The sequence below is a fragment of the Sus scrofa genome, chromosome X (assembly GCF_054392235.1).
Source record: "Sus scrofa isolate SSC_HxYL_T2T_F1_AM1 chromosome X, Sscrofa_HxYL_maternal_Yorkshire_Landrace_v2.0, whole genome shotgun sequence".
In the NCBI taxonomy this organism is placed as follows: domain Eukaryota; kingdom Metazoa; phylum Chordata; class Mammalia; order Artiodactyla; family Suidae; genus Sus; species Sus scrofa.
The window spans coordinates 8,022,096-8,040,792 of NC_139401.1; the positions used below are offsets into that span (position 1 = coordinate 8,022,096).

The following is an 18,697-nucleotide window of genomic DNA, read 5'->3' on the forward strand; positions in this document are numbered from 1 at the left end:
CAGCAGCTGTAGCTTGCATTCAGCCTCTACCTGGGAACCTCCATAGGCCATGTGTGTGGCCCTAAAAAGACCAAAAAAAAGTATTTTTTTAAGGGAAGTGGGGGCTGCCACCTTTAGAAGACACACATTCTGTTGGGTCAGGTGGAGTGTGGGTCTCACCATCTTTTTATCCTACAAGAAGTGCGGTCTTATCATCACCACGCCATCCCCAATTCCAACTCGGGAAAATCCAGATTTCCCACCTCTGCTCTCTATTCTCTTTGTAGCGCCTCTTTGGGGAGAGATTTCAGATACTTGTCCTATGCGTTCTATCCTGAGAGGGTGCCTGAAGCTGGTCCTCTCTCTCGGTAACTCATTTCTTTGCATTGCTAATCCTGCTGTGTTGGGGTGTCACAGTCCCTGGTGAAAAAACGGGGGATGGGGAGGTCCTGGATCTTCACAGCCTGGGTCTTCACAGCATTTCTCCCTAGCTGGGTAATTGGAACTGCCTCAGTGAACTACAGATGATGCAGTGGATCAGCAGGGTCCTTTGATTTATGACCTGTGTACAGAAATTCCCAGAATGGAATTAAGCTGAAGACTGGCCAGCTACCTCTCCAGAATACCAGCTCCTGAGCAAAAAAGAGAGAGAGAGAGATTGGGTTAATTCCTGTTTGTACACATAAGTGACCAGAGAAGTGTAATTGATTTCCCCTTTGAAGCAGCAGATGCAGTGTCTTCCCGGGGAAATACTAAGAAAGAAAAAACTCTGTTCGACAAAGGGACTTCTGGCTGACCCTCCAGCTCTGAGGCAGCGGACGGTCAACGGAAATATCCTGCTCCAATCATGTGAAAGTTTGCAAATTAATAATGCACGGGACAGTGTGGTAAACTAGAAACAGGCTTTGTAACTCCATCCACAGAGGCTAAACTCTATCCTTAATAAAGATGAGTGGTTAACTTTACCTGGTATGGCTCCACCAAATAAGTTAGGGTATTATGTCACATGCAAGAAATAGACTTCTTATATCAGTCACAGAAGAGTATGCGTGTGGTTATTTGTGTTAAAATATTTTTCCTTCTCCATCGAATAAATAGTGCATAGATAAGATATTTGGGGAGTATATTTTATAGATGTACCAAATTATTAGCTCATGCATGGTTTCCACATACCTTGATTTGGCTTTATGTGGCTACTTGCTGTTTCTTGTGTACCTCCGTCTTTTTTTTTTTCCTTTGGTTTTTTTAGGGGCCACAAATGCAGCATATGGAAGTTCCCAGGCTAGGGGTTGAATCAGAGCTGCAGTTTCCGGGCTACATCACAACCACAGCCACAGCCCCCCAGGATCTGAGCTTTGACCTTCACCATAGCTCACAGCAATGCGGGATCCTTAATCTACTGAGTGAGGCCAGGGAGCGAACCCATATCCTCATGGATCTTAGTTGGATTTGTTTCTGCTGCGCCACAGCAGGAACACCCTCCATCAAGTTTATTGAGTGAAGATTCTTCTTATCTCTTCCGAGAACACGTGTGGCGGGGTAGCTCTCAGCGGTGGTGTGAGAAATGGTCTTTCTTTTTCTCGAAGGTATTTCAGTGGGAAGTTAGAAATAACAGGAGTCACATTTCCAGGCCTGGCTGCATTCTCTCATAGCTCTGTGTTTGGCGTATGTTCCTTTCTCAGCCCCCTTTCCACCAGTGTGATTGGGGAGCCGAAATGTCTGCACAGCACCGTCTCTAGCTCTTGAGAGTGTTCCGGGAAGAGTAACTGCCATCCGTATTTGCAGGATGGAAAAAGATGTATCAGAGATGCAAAGGCAGGTGATCCTGGTGGCAGGAACTCTCCCCCAGGCCCCAGGTGGCTTCGGTAAATATCTATAAAAGGAGTGTCTCGTGCATGAACGAGGGACTCTTCACAAGCAAACACAGGTACCCCGGTGTGCCGCGCCCTGGCTGGACCGCAGCTGCCCACTTCCCTCTGCCCAGCATCTACCTTTTCTATGTGTCTTGCAGTGTCTTGCCCACAGCAATGAACTTAAATGAGCAGCCTTCTTACGTCAGTTCCCCTGCCTGAGTCCTCCTCTCCACGCCTGCTTTTCCTTGCAACGTGTCTCAACTAGGTCTTGAATCTCTGGCCCCACATTGCCTGCCTGCTACCTGCGCTGAAGCTTCAGGTTTGGAATGTTTTACAGGCTAGTGTCTGTGTTCTAATGGTGGTTTTCCCCTAAGGTCCCTGACGGGGTGTGAGCCCTGTGGTTCTTCATGATCTGAAACACACCATTCATTCCATGGAAATATCTGCCCTCTGACCTCTTTCAGGGCAACAGGATTTCCCAGTTACAGACCTTGGATTTGGATAGGTAGGTTATGATATTTAATTCAAGAATGGCAATATTATAAGAAAGGAATGCATTTGAAAGGTGGCTAGGAGTTAAAAACCTATTATTGCACACACATGTAAGATAAAAAGTGAGTAAAGGCAGCATAACCCATTATTTTGGATCAAATAAAAAGAGCTGAAGTTGCCCGAAAATGCAGAAGTTAATACATTTTAAAAAATTTTACTCATTGACGCATTTCTAATGAATTCACTTCACTCGTTGTTTTCCCCGTAAATCAAAATTTGCCACCCCGTGCACTTTTCTTAAAAACCGTAAAAACGGAATCACCTTGCAGTGTTAACGACATCCAGGAAATGATTCTCCACCCAGAAGTCGGCTGCCCTGTGGGTGGGGCACAGCAAAATTGTTCTCAGGATTTGTCGCACCATGTGCAGCTCCACAGGTCTTTGGAAAGTGCACGTCAGTATCTGCTGCCCGATTTTCCTTGGTCTTTGGGATCCCTCTCTGCCGGCACCTCTGCGGTAACTGCTGCTCCATGGCACATGACCTCTGGCTCATGAACTGTGTGCTGGTCTCACACTGGAGGGGCCTTGTTCACCTCCCTTGAGATTTGCATTGCTCTGCCATAGATGGAGCACTGGGGGGCCGTGGCGTCATTGCACCCAGTGTCCACAAGAGCACTTTACCCGTTCCTGGGTGCACGCCAGAAAATTAATTTCCATTCATCATAAAAATGTGATTTTCGAAAGTGTTGCCAAAACTACTGTTCTTTCAGAAAACCTCTGGGGTGGATCTTAAACTCATTTCCCGCTTCCCTTTGAGTCACTTGGATTCTAACTTCCGATCCCTCTGTGAGGATACCCAGGGAAGAACCATGCTCAGCCCTTCCCCCCAAGGGGGTGGTTTGACGGGAACCCAGGTCAGTGGTTCTTAGTGTCCATGCTGTTGGCAGGAGGAGCTGGGTTCTTCCCTGGGGGGTCCGTCCTGTGCACTGCAGGATGTTGAGTGCATGCCCGGCCTCTACCCACTAGATGCCGTCAGTACTTACTCCCTGCTTGCAACAAGTGAAAATGTGTCCAGATACTGCCCAGGGTAATCACCCGGGGGACAGAATAACTCACTGAGCTGAATTAAGGTCCTCTCATACCAAGGCTTGTGCTCAGCCCCTTAGTGTGGGAGACTTGGCAAGTGATATCTGAACAATGTCCAGGAGCTCTGGAGAGACGGGTCTCTCTCACGAAACTTTTATTGCTCATGTAAACCCCCACCCCCACCCCAGTGTGGCTGTAGGTAGTTATCTGGAACATTTGAAGTTTGCCTGGCTGGGCACTCCACAGTAATATGCCTCGGGAGTGCTCAGACCAAGAGGTACCATGGTCATTACTGTAGAACTGTTCGAACTTGAACTTGGAGTTCCTGTGGTGCCTCAGTGGTAACGAAACCAACTAGTATCCGTGAGGATGCAGGTTCCATCCCTGGCCTCACTCACTGGGTCAAGGATCTAGCGTTGCTGTGAGCTGTGGTGTAGGTCGCAGATGAGGCTCGGGTCCCGAGTTGCTGTGGCTCTGGCGTAGGCTGGCAGCTGCAGCTCCAATTCGACCCCTAGCCTGGGAATCTCCATATGCCGCAACTGTTGCCCTACAAAACAAACAAACAAAAAAAAAAAAAACAAAAAAAAAAAAAAAGAAGAAGAAGAAAGTGACGGGGCAGTGTGAAGAGAACAGAGGCCCTGCAGTGCTTGCTGCAAAGCACAGCTCTCGTGCTGTGGCTGAAGGCCCTTTCCGTGCTGGTTCCGTCATTTAACAGATGGGAGTGTTCATGGACAATGGTCTTTTTAAGATGAAGAATGTAGGCCTGAGAGTTGCCATCGTGGCTCAGTGGAAATGAACCAACCAGAATCCATGAGGAAGTGGGTTCCATCCCTGGCCTTGCTCAGTGGGTTAAGGATCCCGCACTTCTGTGGCTGTGCTGTAGGCCGGCAGCTGCAGCTCCCACTAGACCCCTCGCCTGGGAACTGCCATATGCCAAGGGTGTGGCCCTAAAATTAAAAAAAAAATATATATATATATATATATATAGGTATGTATATATATGCACCTGTATTTCTCTTCCTTTTTGAGACTTCGTCAGAGTGACAGGACTCCCCTTATCTCCAGACACAGTAGCAAATAAATCTTAGTATAGTCATTACGTTAGTTAATGCATTTTAAAAAGTTAGGTTTTCAGAGTAAAGATTTTGCGGGTTTCCAAAAATTGCTCGCTCCGCTGTGTCAGTTCTCAGACTGCCGTGTAGGAAACACTGTTTCCTGATTTTGACAGGTATTTGCAAGGGGTTCCTGAAGTGCGTTTATAAACTTACTCAAACCATTGTAAATTCTTGAGCTCACTCTCAAGTGGCATTGCAAAGAGAATTTCATTTTTTTTAATATTGAAAATTGAACTAATAGCCATTTGTTCACCACACCCATCAGCCTTTCTATGCTGAGAATGGTCTGTGGCTTCATCATAAAGTAAAATCTGCCATAAAAGATTCATGATGTGCCCCTGACAGTATTCTAAAAAAATGTGCTTTCTATGTAAGGACACTGTAAAAGAGGAGAGAAGCCAAAAACGATCGAGGGAGGAGAGGCATTTTTAATTAAGTGTCAAAGACGACAGCTTAGAAGGATGTAGATGAATGTGGTGTGTCTACTGGGCGTGTTTGCCAAAATCAACCACCCTCTCTCGCTTAGAGACACACCCTGTATTCGGTTTAATATCTTGGATTGTCATCGTGCAGTCCTGAAAGCCAACCCTGCGCCTGGCCATTTTCCTGACCGTGACCGCCCCTGTCCCAGTCCTGGGTGCCCCCCAGCTGTCTGGAGGAGCAACCGCTTGGCTCCAGGTAGCCTGTGCCGTTACCCAGAGGGAAGAACTTCGCCTTCACTTAGTACCTGAAGGAAACACACGGCCATGTGCTAGGCTGGAGGAGGATCTACGTAAATACATCAACTGCCCTGAGGCACCTCAACTTGGGAATGTTCTAATTGGTCACCGCCGACATGCCTCACCTCAACATGACAAAATAAAAATTACAGTGTGTTTAATATGCTGCCTTTCAGTCAGGTATTTCGTACTGCATTTGGCTTCATGACATGTGGGATTTTTATGAGGGTCATTATAGTAGGACCGTTCAAGGGAATCATTTCATGGTATGTATTTTACTCCTTATGGCTTGGCTTCTAAGACGGTAACATCCACTTCCCTTTAGCGTTGTGAATTAAGTTCACATATGTTCAAAACCCTCTCTGGGTTCTAATTGTGCCTGGCTTCAATGGGTTAGAGCAAAGCCAAGTAGAAGAGAAAAGCGAGTCTTAAAATCAGAAAATAGTGAATTAGCCAAATGCTTCTCTCCTTCATTTACTTGGGAAATACTCTGACCTTCTGCCAAAATGTGAAACAAAATTCCAGAGTCCTTCATTGCATCTCTTTTCCATCCCTCGATTAAATGTTCAGCATCGTTCCTCTGCCTTCATTACAAGAGGGAAATACGTACATTATCAAAGTAGGCTTCCACTCCCCTCTCACCGCCTTTTCAGAGTGCTGCAGCATCAAATTATAGAATTATGTAAGCGAGAAAAGCATGTATTCCCCTGGTCCGTTAAGCCGTGGTACTCATTTTGCAGAGACTCATGTGGGAGGGTGGGTACCAGAGGGAAGGAGACCAACACAAAAATTTAATTTTTAGTTTTGGCAACTCTGTGATCTCATAGGAGTAAAGATGACGGAATGTTCTATTTGGAAAGGACTTCATTTGTCCAACCCAGCTGTCTGCCCGGTTGGGAGATGGTCTGTCCAAAAACCCTCCGGAGACCTTCCTTCGAGAACGAGGAACGCCTTCGCCTCTGAGCCTGTTGCTTGCAGCTTTGAACAGATTGAAAGCTCCTCCTTGCTCTGAAACAGCTCTCTCTCAAATGCCCCTGCCTTACCTCTTGGGCTGTCGTTGCCACCTGCAACGTGAGAAGTTTTCTGAATGAAACAACTTGTGTCAAATGAGGATGGTTACTGTGTCTCCAGGCCAGGCCTTTGCTGCATTGCCTTTTCCTGCATCTCGTTTCCAGCGGAGGGCATCCTCTGCTCCAGCTGTTAGTTCACCCCTCAGAACATCTGTCCAAATCGTTAATACTTGTGTCAACTGGCTTGAAGCGGAGAATAGCACCCCCTGGAGAGTCTAAAGATGAGGAGTGAGTGGCAGCTAGTACTTCTTTATTCTTTTCCGCGTTCCTAGTTTCATTAATGAAGTCAGAATTGCATTAGCTTTTGAGGCAGTAATTACACTGTCGATGTATGCTGAACTCACGGTGAGGTAATTTTTTCAAGTAACTTTGTATACGACTCTCCCACATCTAATATTTATGGATTTGACTTTTTAAATGGTAAATGCAAGGCTTTGTACATTTTACCTTTATGTTAAAATAATGTCTATGAGTAAAATAATGTTTTGGAAAATCAAGTCAAAAATTTATACACAATATTATGGGATAGAGTTATTTATCCTTTTTATTGTTATTTGGGGGTTTCTGTTAACATTGATATAATATTTGGGCCCTCACATTAAAAAAAAAAATCAGAGAATTCACATTGTGGCTCAAAGGATTAAGGACCCAACCTTGTCTCTGTGAGGTTGTGGGTTTAATTCCCGCCTTGCTCAGTGGGTTAAGGATCCGGCATTGCCGCAAGTTGGGGCATAGGTCGAAGATGTGGTTCGGATTTGGTAATTGCTGTGGCTGCGAGGAAGGCCTGCAGCTGCAGCTCTGATTCAACCCCTGGCCCAGGAACTTCCATATGCCACTGGCGCAGCCGTAAAAAGAGAAAGAAAAAAAAAAATCGTGTTGATCTGAGGCACTTGTTCCAAATGGTTGAGGTCTGAATCTTTTTTTCTGACCCATTGACTCTTCTTTCCAAATCACATCATTTGGAACAGCCATATATTGTCCAGGTGACCAAATATGCTGAGAAAAAGTTGACGTTGAGGAATGAACCCTTGGCCACCAGGTTCCAATTCTCCACAAATCAACATCAGCTCTAACACTGGCCTGTTCATCGGCTGCCCTTTGTTGGAGTCAGTTAAATATTGATCAAAGAAATTAATAGCATTTCATAACCAGTAGTTCAAGGATTAACATTGCTCATGAATATGTTTTTCTGTATGTGTAAAATGATTACTGAGATTATCTCTTCAAAGTGTAAACTCAGGAGTTCCCGTCATGGCTCAGTGGTTAACGAATCTGACTAAGAACCATGAGGTTGTGGGTTCGATCCCTGGCCTCGCTCAGTGGGCTAAGGACCCAGCATTGCTATGAGCTGTGGTGTAGGTCGATGATGTGGCTCAGATTCCACATTGCTGTGGCTCTGGTGTCAGCTGGAGGCTACAGTTCCCATTAGACCCCTAGCCTGGGAACCTCCATATGCCTCAGGGGCAGCCCTGGAAAAGATAAAAAGGCCAAAAAAAAAAAAAAAGTGTAAACTCAAAAATGATAACAAGGAGTTCCCATCATGCCTCAGTGGTAACGAACCCAGCTAGTATCCACGAGGATGGGGGTTCGATCCCTGGCCTTGCTCAGTGGGTCGGGATCCAGCATTGTGGTGAGCTGTGGTGTAGGTTGCAGACGTGGCTGGGATCCTGCGTTGCTGTGGCTGTGTCGTAGGCCAGCAGCTACAGCGCTGCTTCCACCCCTAGCCTGGGAACTTCCATATGCCAGGGGTGTGGTCCTAAAAAGACAAAAACAAACAAACCAAAAAACCCAACCATGATAACGAAGTAATTTCACCCTAACTGCTCTGGGGAAAAAACCAAAAAAATCAGACCTCTCCCAAGGCTGTGAGGAGGAGGGAGACTGGCGAGGATGTGGAGAAAAGGGAACGTTTGTGCCGTGTTGGTGGGAGTGTGAACTGGTGCAGCCGGTATTGAGAACAGTCGGAGGATCCTCACAAAGATTAAAGCCAGAAGTGCCACACGATCCAGCAGCTCCTGAGCTGCACACGGGTTGAAATCAGAATACCGGGGAGGCCACTGCATCCCTGTGTTCGCTGCAGCAGTATTCCCAGCGGCCGGGACCTGAGCCCAGCGTCAAGGACCGTGAGCTAAGGAACGTTGCCTTCAGGTGCTCAGATTGTGGGCGCATGTTGCACAGTGGTGGGAAGTAACGGCAGGTGCTGAAGGGGAAAGGGTTGGGGGGAGATGGGATGGACAGGAGAGATCCCTTCCCCCAGGTGGGTGAGCTGTCACCTGGATTCATTCCTAGCACCTGGTGTCCCCAGAGACATCAGCTCGATAGGTGTATTAGTGCTGAGTTTCCTATGGTTGCTGTCACAAAGTATCACAAACTCGGTCGTTAAAACAACACCCACTTGTTATCTGCTAGATCTTGAGCTTGGAAGCCTCTGTTGGGTTTTACAGGCTGAAACCCATGTGTCAGCAGGGCTGTCTCCTTCCGGAGTCTCCAGAGGTGAATCTCTTTGTCTTCCTGCTTCTAGAGGCCACCTGCGTTCCTTGGCTGGTGGACCGACATCATTCTGAGCCGTACTGCCCCCCTCCCATCACCTCCTCTGACGCTGACCCTCCTGCTTCCATCTCACAGACACCTGGGCACGCTCACCCTCTCCAGGGAACACGAGCCTCTCCAGGTGGCGTCAGGATTCCAGGGAATTAGGGAGTGAGACTAACTTCTGTGTGACCACGGTCTCCGGGTTGCCGGTTTCACTTATGTTCTTGTTCGTCTTCCTCCTGATCAAGTCCTCTGAGCTGGTGTGGGCTTCCTCCTTCCCTCTCCATCCGGAGACAGTCCAGACTGTGCTCTTAGGACATCCAGCATCTCTACTTTCCCCTTTAGTCCTTCATCTGCTGTTTTCTCCCAGATGGGGAACGTGCCTCGTTAGGAGACAGACGGAGCAGGGGGAAGAGAAAGGGTCGGGGAGGACCCTTGTAGGGGGGGGTGGGATCCAGACCAGCACAGGGACCGAGGGAGGAGACCCTTAGAAGGTTAGGATTTGCAGATGGAATGGGCTCTGCCACCGGTTGAGGCATAAATGACTACGGCTGACATTCATCGAGCCAAAACACAGATCAAATCATGCCATGAAAACATATTACCTCTGTTTCTCTGGCGAAGAAGCTGGCGTGGCATGGCTGATACCAAAGCCACATGGCAAGTAGCTCCAGGGACCCACCCATCTGTCGGACCCTGAAAGCCGTGTGTTTAAACACAGCCACACAGTCTCTTCTGCAGGAACTGCAGAAGAGAGAGAAGCTTGACTGAGAGGACAGTGACAATAAGGTCAGACCTTAAGGGATGTGCGTCGGGGGGACACACAGCTCTAGAATTCGCAGGTTTGAATTTTGCTGCTTGTCCTGGAGAGCCCTTAGATCAAGTTTTGTTGAGTCAGCGTCTTCAGTATCTGGCTCCTCTGGGTCCCGTTCTCACACCAGCTACTCTCTGCAACCAAGGCCATCTCCCCAGACGGACAGGGATGGAGGAGGATAGTTACACAGGTGGGTGTGGAAGTGCCCACAAGGGAGCATAGATAGAGAGGGAAATGGAGGGGACTTGGGGAGACCGCTGTGAGTTAATAACTGCGCAAGAGGAGCGTCAGCATGAGGCAGACTTGCCGGACAGGTGGAGGCGCGAGATACGCCTCAGGTCGTTGGGTGGGCGCTGGGGGGCGGCCTGCGTTCAGGTCCAGACCCAGGGCAGAAGTTTGAGGACCGCTCCCTGCTGATGTGAAGAACCACCATGACAGTCCCAGTCTGAGCTTCTAGGGTCAGTAGTCTTACGGGAAACCAAGGAGGCGCGACGGCTCCAGGAAAGAGCAGTGGCTCCTCCGACCCTCCCTTCCCCCCGGATGATAAAACTGGAGCCCCCCGGACCCTCGGGGCAGAGCCTCCTCGCCTGCCCGCTTGCATGTCTCACAAGCATCCTGTCCTGGTAAACCTGTTCCTTGCCTAGCGCTTTGTCTTCCGCTGAACTCCTTCTGTGGGAGACGTGACGAAGCGGAACCTCAGTGAGTCCAGACACGGGGTGAGTGATTCTCACTTAAAACCCTGGGTTCTCATCCCCATGTGGGTTCTGACTGGGTTCAAGTCATAAGTGCTGTCGGCTTCCAAACCAGTGAGGGGGCCCATGTCTCCAGGGGGTCTGCTGGCCTGAGACAGCCAGCAAGCTCTGTCACCTTACTTCTGTCCCGGCTGCCACCCATGACCAAGTCTCTGTTCACATTGCCTCGGTCAGAAGCGTCTGAGAGGAGGCGCACCCCTGCCGTCACGCCCCTCCTGCCACCACGCCCACCATCTCCCCTTGCTGAATTCCCAGTCCTCCGGTTCCCCTCCGTATCTGGCTACAACCGTCCAAGCTAAAGTTTCCGTGACTCCGGCCCCTCTGCCTGCCTCAGGGTCATTGAGAACTAAACCTAGAGTCCCCTAGTCCTTCTTTGGACTCTGTCGCACGGCAGGTGACCTTTGCTCCCGGTTCTGGAAGTTCTGTGAGTGTTCTAGCAACATTGACGGAGTCATGCCTGCAGCAGACTTTGCATGAGCCAGGATTGTTCCTGGAAAAGCCCTTCGCTGGGCCACTAAGGACGCCGCCTGAAGTGTTCAGGTCTCGCATGTCTTTAACCAAGCCTGACAGCGTTGCCAAAAGGTTTGATGTCTTGGCTTTCAAGAAGTATGCAGTGGTGCTGGTCCTCTGAGAGCGTCTTTCCTTGCTGACCTCCAGGACTCCTCTGGACTGGATGTATATGCTCAGACTTCTCCTTCTGGTTTCTGTGGTGAGACATGTCTTCCTGCAAAGAACTGGCCTTCTCCGGGTGACTTAGATGGACTCTCTGTCCAGGCTTTCTCAGGACACCGTAAGACGTGTGGGTGACTCCCTTGTTTGCTGGTGACGAGGACACGTGCTGACCTTTCTCTTTGTGCCTGAACCTGTTGGCAAGGGCAGACACAGACCCCACCTTTTTCCATTCTCATCTCAGGCATGATTAGCAGAGGTTGCAGTTTGTCCCTGGACCTCGCAGGCCACAGAGAAAAAAGGTCTCCAGCTCAGCTGATGGAGACGTACGCTCGCAAAAGAAGCCCAGCTGATAGTCTGCGTCTGCCGCTTGCTCCCATCTCTGCAGAAGCCTAAGGCAGAGCCACCCTGAGCACATTCTGACCCTCATATCTGGGGGCCCCGCCTTTGGCTCAGCCTGAAGACACACATCTCAACGGCCGGGTACCTTTTGTCTCTGGGAGCAGTTGTCTCTGCCGTCTCTTTCCAATTGGCAGCACTTGCGTTTTCCAGCTCCCAGGTTTTCAGTCTTTGTGGCATTAATTCAGTCCCCAAACAGACTTTGTTCTTGGTTCCTTCCTAGAAAACTCCCTGTTGTTTGTTTCTATTTCCTCCCTCCTTTTTTCCAGTTTCTAAAGTAATGAGAAATGAAGTTGCCTTCTGTCTGCAAGAATCTGAAGGCTGCGCTGTCTGCAGAATTTCCTGCTTTCCTCTGCCTGTGTCACTTTTTTCCCCCCTTAGTTTCGGATTAAGGCTTGGCTCTGTTACCATTGTGGATCTTGGAGACACACACACACACACACACACACACACACACACACACACACACACACACACACACACACACACACTGCTAATGTGTGACATCATTTTCTTCACCCTCGTCAGAACTCTGTCATATGTTACAGAAAGCCGTAGCTAACAAAGACATCTATTGTCATATTCCCAGGGTCTGATTTGTCATATCCCTCTCTCTTCTGGAGGACATCTCCTTTTTCACGTGTATATAATGACCTTCTTTAAAACGACTTCTTGCTTGGATCTTCATTCCCTGGAAGAAAGGCCTGAGATGCAGATTCCTATGCATAGGTTTATGTGGGGGGTGGGCAGAGGAGCGGTGGTGAGGAGCCTGGGGCTGAGACCAGGGAACGAGGGCGGCCCCTAGGGTGTTTGCTAGCACTCAGGTGACCCCACAGGTGGGGATTCTGGCAGGGAGCACAGCCGTACCCCAGACTCCCATCCCACCTGAGGACAGAAGAAGGTGGAGCATCTTTCGGGTCACTGATGGGAGCCGCTTTGGGGCGTTAACCCCTCCATAGGTCCAGGCAGATCAAGTGGGCCCTGATGGGGAGCGCGAGCCCTCAGCAGACAGCTTGGGCACCCATCTGCCATCCAGCATTGAGGCAGGGATTATTTGGAGAAAATGGTCAAAAAGTCTTTCCCTTGGATGCCCACAGATAAAGACACACTGGTTATCTGAACTCAGAAACAGAGCTGATTTGGAAGAAGGAAAGCCCCTTTTCCACCATCCTTTAGAGGTGTACATTGGACAAAAGCAATCACTTCAGAATATGACTTTTCTTTTTTTTTGCTTTTTTTTAGGGCAAGGGTTCCACATGCACCCTTGGCATGTGGAAGTTCCCAGGCTAGGGGTTGAATCAGAGCTGTAGCTGCCAGTCTACACCACAGCCACAGCAACACGGGATCTGAGCCGCGTCTGTAGCATACACCACAGCACACGGCAGTGCCGGATGATCCCTGACCCCCTGAACAAGGCCAGGGATTGAACCCGTGTCCTCACGGATCCTCGTTGGATTTGTTTCACTGTGCCACAGTGGGAACTCCCATATAATATGATTTTTTTAAAACTGAATTGATCAAGTTTATCAGCACACAGGCGACTTAGTTTCTAATACCGAGGTGGACTGAAGGATTTGGTATCAAATGATGAAGAGGGCAGCTTCTTCACATGTGCAGGTCTGTTGCACACACTGGAAGACCTTGCTTCAGTAAATACAAGTTCTGCTCCAAAGGCCCCAAGTGTCTGTAATATAAACCAGCCCCTATCTAATAAGGCAGCATAGTCACACTCAATAAAAGGCGTTTCTGAGACTTAAGAATCTGGAAAAGTGTTACACTTCATTTTTATGGACGCTAGCAGGCGAGACTCTGCCAGACGAGGGCTGAAGTGGGGAACTCGGCGTATGATTGATGTTGGTTTTGGCACTGGCTTTGGTAGGTCATCAAAGGTGTCTTTTATGGCCGTTCTCGCCTTCTTTGTTTTGTTTGCAAGTCTGTCTTTGCTTTGGGGTGAGGAATGAAGAATTGTATTAACTCCGTTATAAGAGTCGAGGTGTAGAGGCCTCCTCCCTCAGAGCATCCATTGGCCACTCGTGACCCTTTCAGGGCCAAGTGTTTCCTGGTATTCCCGACCGCGCGTCTGCCTCTTTTTATCGCTGCTCGTGGTGCACTGCATGCTCGCACACTCTCTGGTGGTTTGTTTCACTGCCACCCACCCGAACCACAAAAGCATTGTGGGAAGGTTTTACTCAGTAAAGAACACCGTACAGGGGAGTTCCTGCTGTGGCTCAGTGGTAACGAACCTGACTAGGATCCATGGGGACGCAGGTTCCATCCCTGGCCTCGCTCTGTGGGTTAAGGATCAGGCCTTGCTCTGAGCTGTGGTGTAGGTCACAGACGCAGCTCGGATCTGACATCACAGAGGCTGTGCTGTAGGCCGGCACCTGCAGCTCCCATTCGACATAGCCTGGGAACCTCCACATGCTGCCATGCGCCCCTAAAAAGAAAAAATAACCAAAAAAAGAGAACGCAGTGGGGTGGGTAGGAAATCATGTTGATGCAATGAAATTACGGGGATTTCATTTCTGGAAAGGAGTTCCTGGAAGGACCATTGTGCCGAGGTTGTTGAAGTGAAGACAGAATGATACCGTCCATGACGTTGGAGTCAAGTGGAGAGGAATCTGCCATCAAGTTTGTGGCTGTTGAACAGTTACTCACAATAAGCTGAGAACATTTAGCAGCTCTCCCCGGGGAAAGCAGTAGGAAGGACAGTAGGAGGGCACATCACCAAGCCTGGGCCACGATTCCTACAGTGTCACTCAGAGCTTTCTGGGTGCCACACCCCAAAAGTAGTTTGGTTTTTTTTTTTCATTTCACAGAGGTAAATGAGCAGTTGGGTTTTTTGTTTGTTTGTTTGTTTATCAAATAAGGTTCCTGTTGTGGCACAGCAGAAACAAATCTGACTAGTATCCATGGATGCAGGTTTGATCCCTGGCCTCGCCTAGTGGGTCAGGGACCCAGCGATGCTGTGAGCTGTGGTGTAGGTTGCAGACAAGGCTCAGATCCTGCATTGCTGTGGCCAGCAGTTTATAGCTCCAATTCGACCCCTAGCCTGCGAACTTCCATGTGCCATGGGTGTAGCCCTAAAAAGCAAAAAATTAAAAAAAAAAAAAAAAGCTTTAGGTTTTTAAAGTTCCATGTCAGAAAATATCCTTGTAGTGTGCAAATGGAGACATGTCCATGTAGAAACGTATTTTTCTTTTTTGTGTAATTAAATCAGACGCCTGGGAAAGCATGGTGATAGTTGAGGTCATTAGGGGACTGCTGATGCTGCAGTGAAAAATAAAGCAAAAATGGCCAGCATCTGTGGCCATCTGAGTGTATTCAGCAACCTGGGAAAATGACTCAGGCTTGCCGTATGTGTGAATTTTATCGAAAACGGAAGCTTTTAAAAACATGTGTTTTTTAAAGCGTATTACCCATTTTGCTAAAGAAAAATACTTATAAAATACTTTCACTGTCCCTGCCCTCAGTGGAACCTGGAGACTTTAGTCCATGTGGCCAGCCATCCAACACCACCACATGAACTATCGCTTGTGTTTAAGCCATGGTACCGGTCGTCCTCACGGTAGATGGGGCTGTGTAGACCGTTTGCCTTTACCTTCAGTAGCCCCCCAGATGCCTTGTTTGTTGAGTTATGGGTCTCATTTCATAGGCTTCCTGCTTCACTTTTACTCCCACACCTGCTGTGTTTTTGCACCTGATGGGAGTTGCATGCCCCTGGGACCTGTCAATCTGTCCTTTCACTGTTTAGCCGAAATTTGGTTTAACTGGAAATCCTGTAATTTACTTGGCAACTTGACCACACCCCCTCTTCAGGAAATCCTGAAGAAAGGAGCCCTGCTTCCTCAGCACGTTGCAAGGGAGATAGCCGGCAGCTAGGACCTTACAGATTCCCACAAAAGATACCCATGCCCAGCACAGAAAAGGCATAAGGGTCCCTTGTTCTTCAAGCTAAGAAGATGTTACAATGATCACGTGGTATTACAAGGCATCATGTGACACCTCTAAGCCTGAAGGACTCGTGAGAACAAGGCTAGAGTTTTCCAAGACACCTCTTAGGTGGACCCTTGTCTGAATCCCAAAGTTTCTGTGTCCATTTAGCATTATGTAATAGTTAGACACAAGGAGAAGTAGCTCGAAAAAAGGAAAGTTAATCTTAACTCACATACAGTCTGTAGGAGGCCCTAACAAGGATGATGAGGTGGCTTCACAAATCATCAAAGACCCAGGCTTCTTCCTGCTGTCCACTTCACCATGCCTCTTAAACTAAGATGGCTGCTGGGGCTCCAACCCTCACATACACATTCCAGAAAGAAGAACACAAGAAGAGAAAGATGAAGGATGCCATCCTTTGTTGTCTTCAAAAGCTACCACCCTGGGGTAATACTTTGTTTCTATTCCTTGACCAGAACTGAACCACACAGCCACTTCTATTTGCATGGGAGACTAGGAAATGCAGTCTCATTCGTGAGAAATTTTATGAGCATTTGAAGATGCTGCTACTGAAATTTACATATAAAAGCCTCAGCCATGTCCTCTGTGTTGACTTTGCAGTGTGTCAGCTCGGCTTGGCTGAATTACGCTTCCCAGAAATCCCCTTCCTGTATGAATCACTGCAAAGGAGAATATCCTTGGGGGTCAGGAGGGTGGGAGGGAAGCAGCCCCCATCTTGCAGGTCATCTGCTGACTGCGTGTTGGTGTGAGGCAGCGGCTGGGTCTGCACGAGCTCCACCCTCCCTGCCTCCCCCTCAGCTTCTCCACGTCACAGGGCAGGTGTGGATGCGTTAGCTCCCTGAGGAGGGGCCCTGCGTTCTCAGGAACCCTCCTCACCAGGGTCAGAGGCAGCAGTAAGGCCAAGGGTCAGTCCATCCTTGTGTCAGCCCACCGTGCTTATGGGCTCAGCCTGCTCCCCACGCGCCCCCTGGGCGCGCCTCCTCCCTTCCTGCCGCTGCCCTGGGGACTTCCTGCCCCAGCATCAGGGGCAGGAACACCAGCCTTATGGGGGCTGCTCACCAGCTCGGCAAGGGTGTCACCAGAGCTCTGTAATAGATCCCTGCAATCGTAGGTAACCCTGTAGTGACTGTGACTAGAAGTATTCCCGTATCTGTATCAGTCAAGTTATCTATCTAGATCTAGACGACATTGAATAGGGAGATGTGTGTGTGTGTATGATGCAGATAAAGAGAATATATATGGTACATGGACGGCTATGCCTTGTATCTCTTTAGTTGGAATATATGTCATATCTATATCTTTATATATCTTATATATCGATCACTGTATCTGTAGGTATATCTATATGCTGTATGTTATTTATCAGTGTATTCTTGATATAGATACCATCTACCTGATTGATAGCGAGCTGTATCTTACTGATCTGCATGTTAATTTTATGTATACATACACATGTATTTCTCATGGGTCTATCGCCAGCTATAGATGTGGACATTCTGCTGGTCTCCTTTGGTTGAACCCTGACAGATAAACTGTTCCTCTCACAGCCACCTGCCCTCCGCAAGCTCCAAAGACGTAACAGACCCTTGGTGAAGTAGGATGAACTCACCCCCATACACAGACACACACACACACAGACACACACACACACACACACACACACACACACACACACACCCTCAAGCTGGACTATTTCACCAGCTTCATGAATTAGAGGGACAAATGACCATGGAGGGAAATTGGGCAACGTCATGGTGATTCAGTCTTGAGCACACCCAAGGTTCTGAGTTAAGATCCGTGTCTCCACTCTTACTTCCATTTCCTTTCCTGTGTCAAATCGCACTGCCTCCGTAGTGAAAAGGCCACCTCTGCAGATGAATGTTTAAATACACCTGAGGTTACGGATCATGTCTTAGATTTGGGGACCTTGAACAGACCTTGTAATGACTGTTCCCAGGAGTCCCTGCTCCTCCTGGAATTGCCCAGGTTAAATGTTATTTTATCAGAGTCACTTTTGAAGGAAATAATGGGGTTTCTGATTTTTCGGGGGGAGCAGGGGCTGTGCCCATGGAATTGGAACGTTCGCAGGCCAGGGATTGAACCCATGCCAAAGCAGTGACCATGCCAAATCTGAAACCATTAGGTTACCGGAGATCTCCAGGATTTCTGATGTCTTTTGAGGCTAAAGGGCTACCGTTCTACCTCGGGTGCTAACGGGGTACCTGGATTTCTAACATTTTAAGATTCCTTTTCATTCTCGAAAGCAAAAGGAGGTAGAGGTACCTAAGTAGCCAATTAGAAAAGAACGTTTTTTTAAAAAGTGAAAACTTTAAGGGAAAAGGATGGATTGGGAAAAAATTTTAAGTATCTTAAAGAATTGTTTGGAAAGTTAAGATTGAATTGATACAACTCTGGAAATTGTGGGGAAATTGCACAAAGCTTTGCAAGATTCACGTGAAGTTTGGGGAATGATGCTTGTTGAATCAAGCTGACTGTAGAGAAAGGAATCTAGAGAAAAGATCTCTCGACATGTTTTGCAGTTTCTGTATGTCCTAAATGAAGGAGCACGGAGGCAGTTAATGAGGAAGGGAAGATGTGGATAAGACTCCTTCCTCCTCCCCCTCCCCTTCAGCCTCTTCCTTCTAAGTTGAAAGTATTATAGCCTCGAAGAGAAGGGCTTGCTTCTCAACTGCTGAAATCCTATGAAGTCTGGCGTTTGGTCTCATTTTTTAAACATTTTATTTTATTTTATTTTATTTGCTTTTTAGAGTTGCAGTCATAGCGTATGGAAGTTTCCAGGCTAGGGGTCAAATCAGATCTGTAGCTGCTGGCCTCCACCACAGCCACAGCAACGTGGGATCTGAGCTGCATGTGAGACCTACATTGCAGCTCACGGCAATGCTGGATCCTTAACCCACTGACCAGGGTTAAGGGACCGAACCTGCATCCTCATGGGTACTAGTCAGGTTGGTCACCCCTGAGCCACATCAGGAACTTCTTATTTCTCTTTCTTTTTTTTTTTTTTTTTTGTCTCTTTGCCTTTTCTTGGGCCGCTCCCGCGGCGTATGGTGGTTCCCAGGCCAGGGGTTGAATCGGAGCTGTAGCCACCGGCCTACGCCAGAGCCACAGCAACACAGGATCCGAGCTGCGTCTGCAACCTACACCACAACTCACGGCAACGCCAGATCGTTAACCCATTGAGCAAGGGCAGGGACCGAACCCACAACCTCATGGTTCCAACCTCATGGTTCCTAGTCGGA

The 18,697-nt window shown here is 48.3% G+C and overlaps 1 long non-coding RNA gene across 39 annotated transcripts in view; it reads left to right on the forward strand.

Annotated features, from left to right (window-relative positions):
* Window positions 1–18,697, forward strand: part of LOC146394456 (uncharacterized) — a 541,612-nt gene that overhangs the window by 76,736 nt on the left and 446,179 nt on the right. The gene's annotated exons all lie outside the window — the stretch shown is intronic.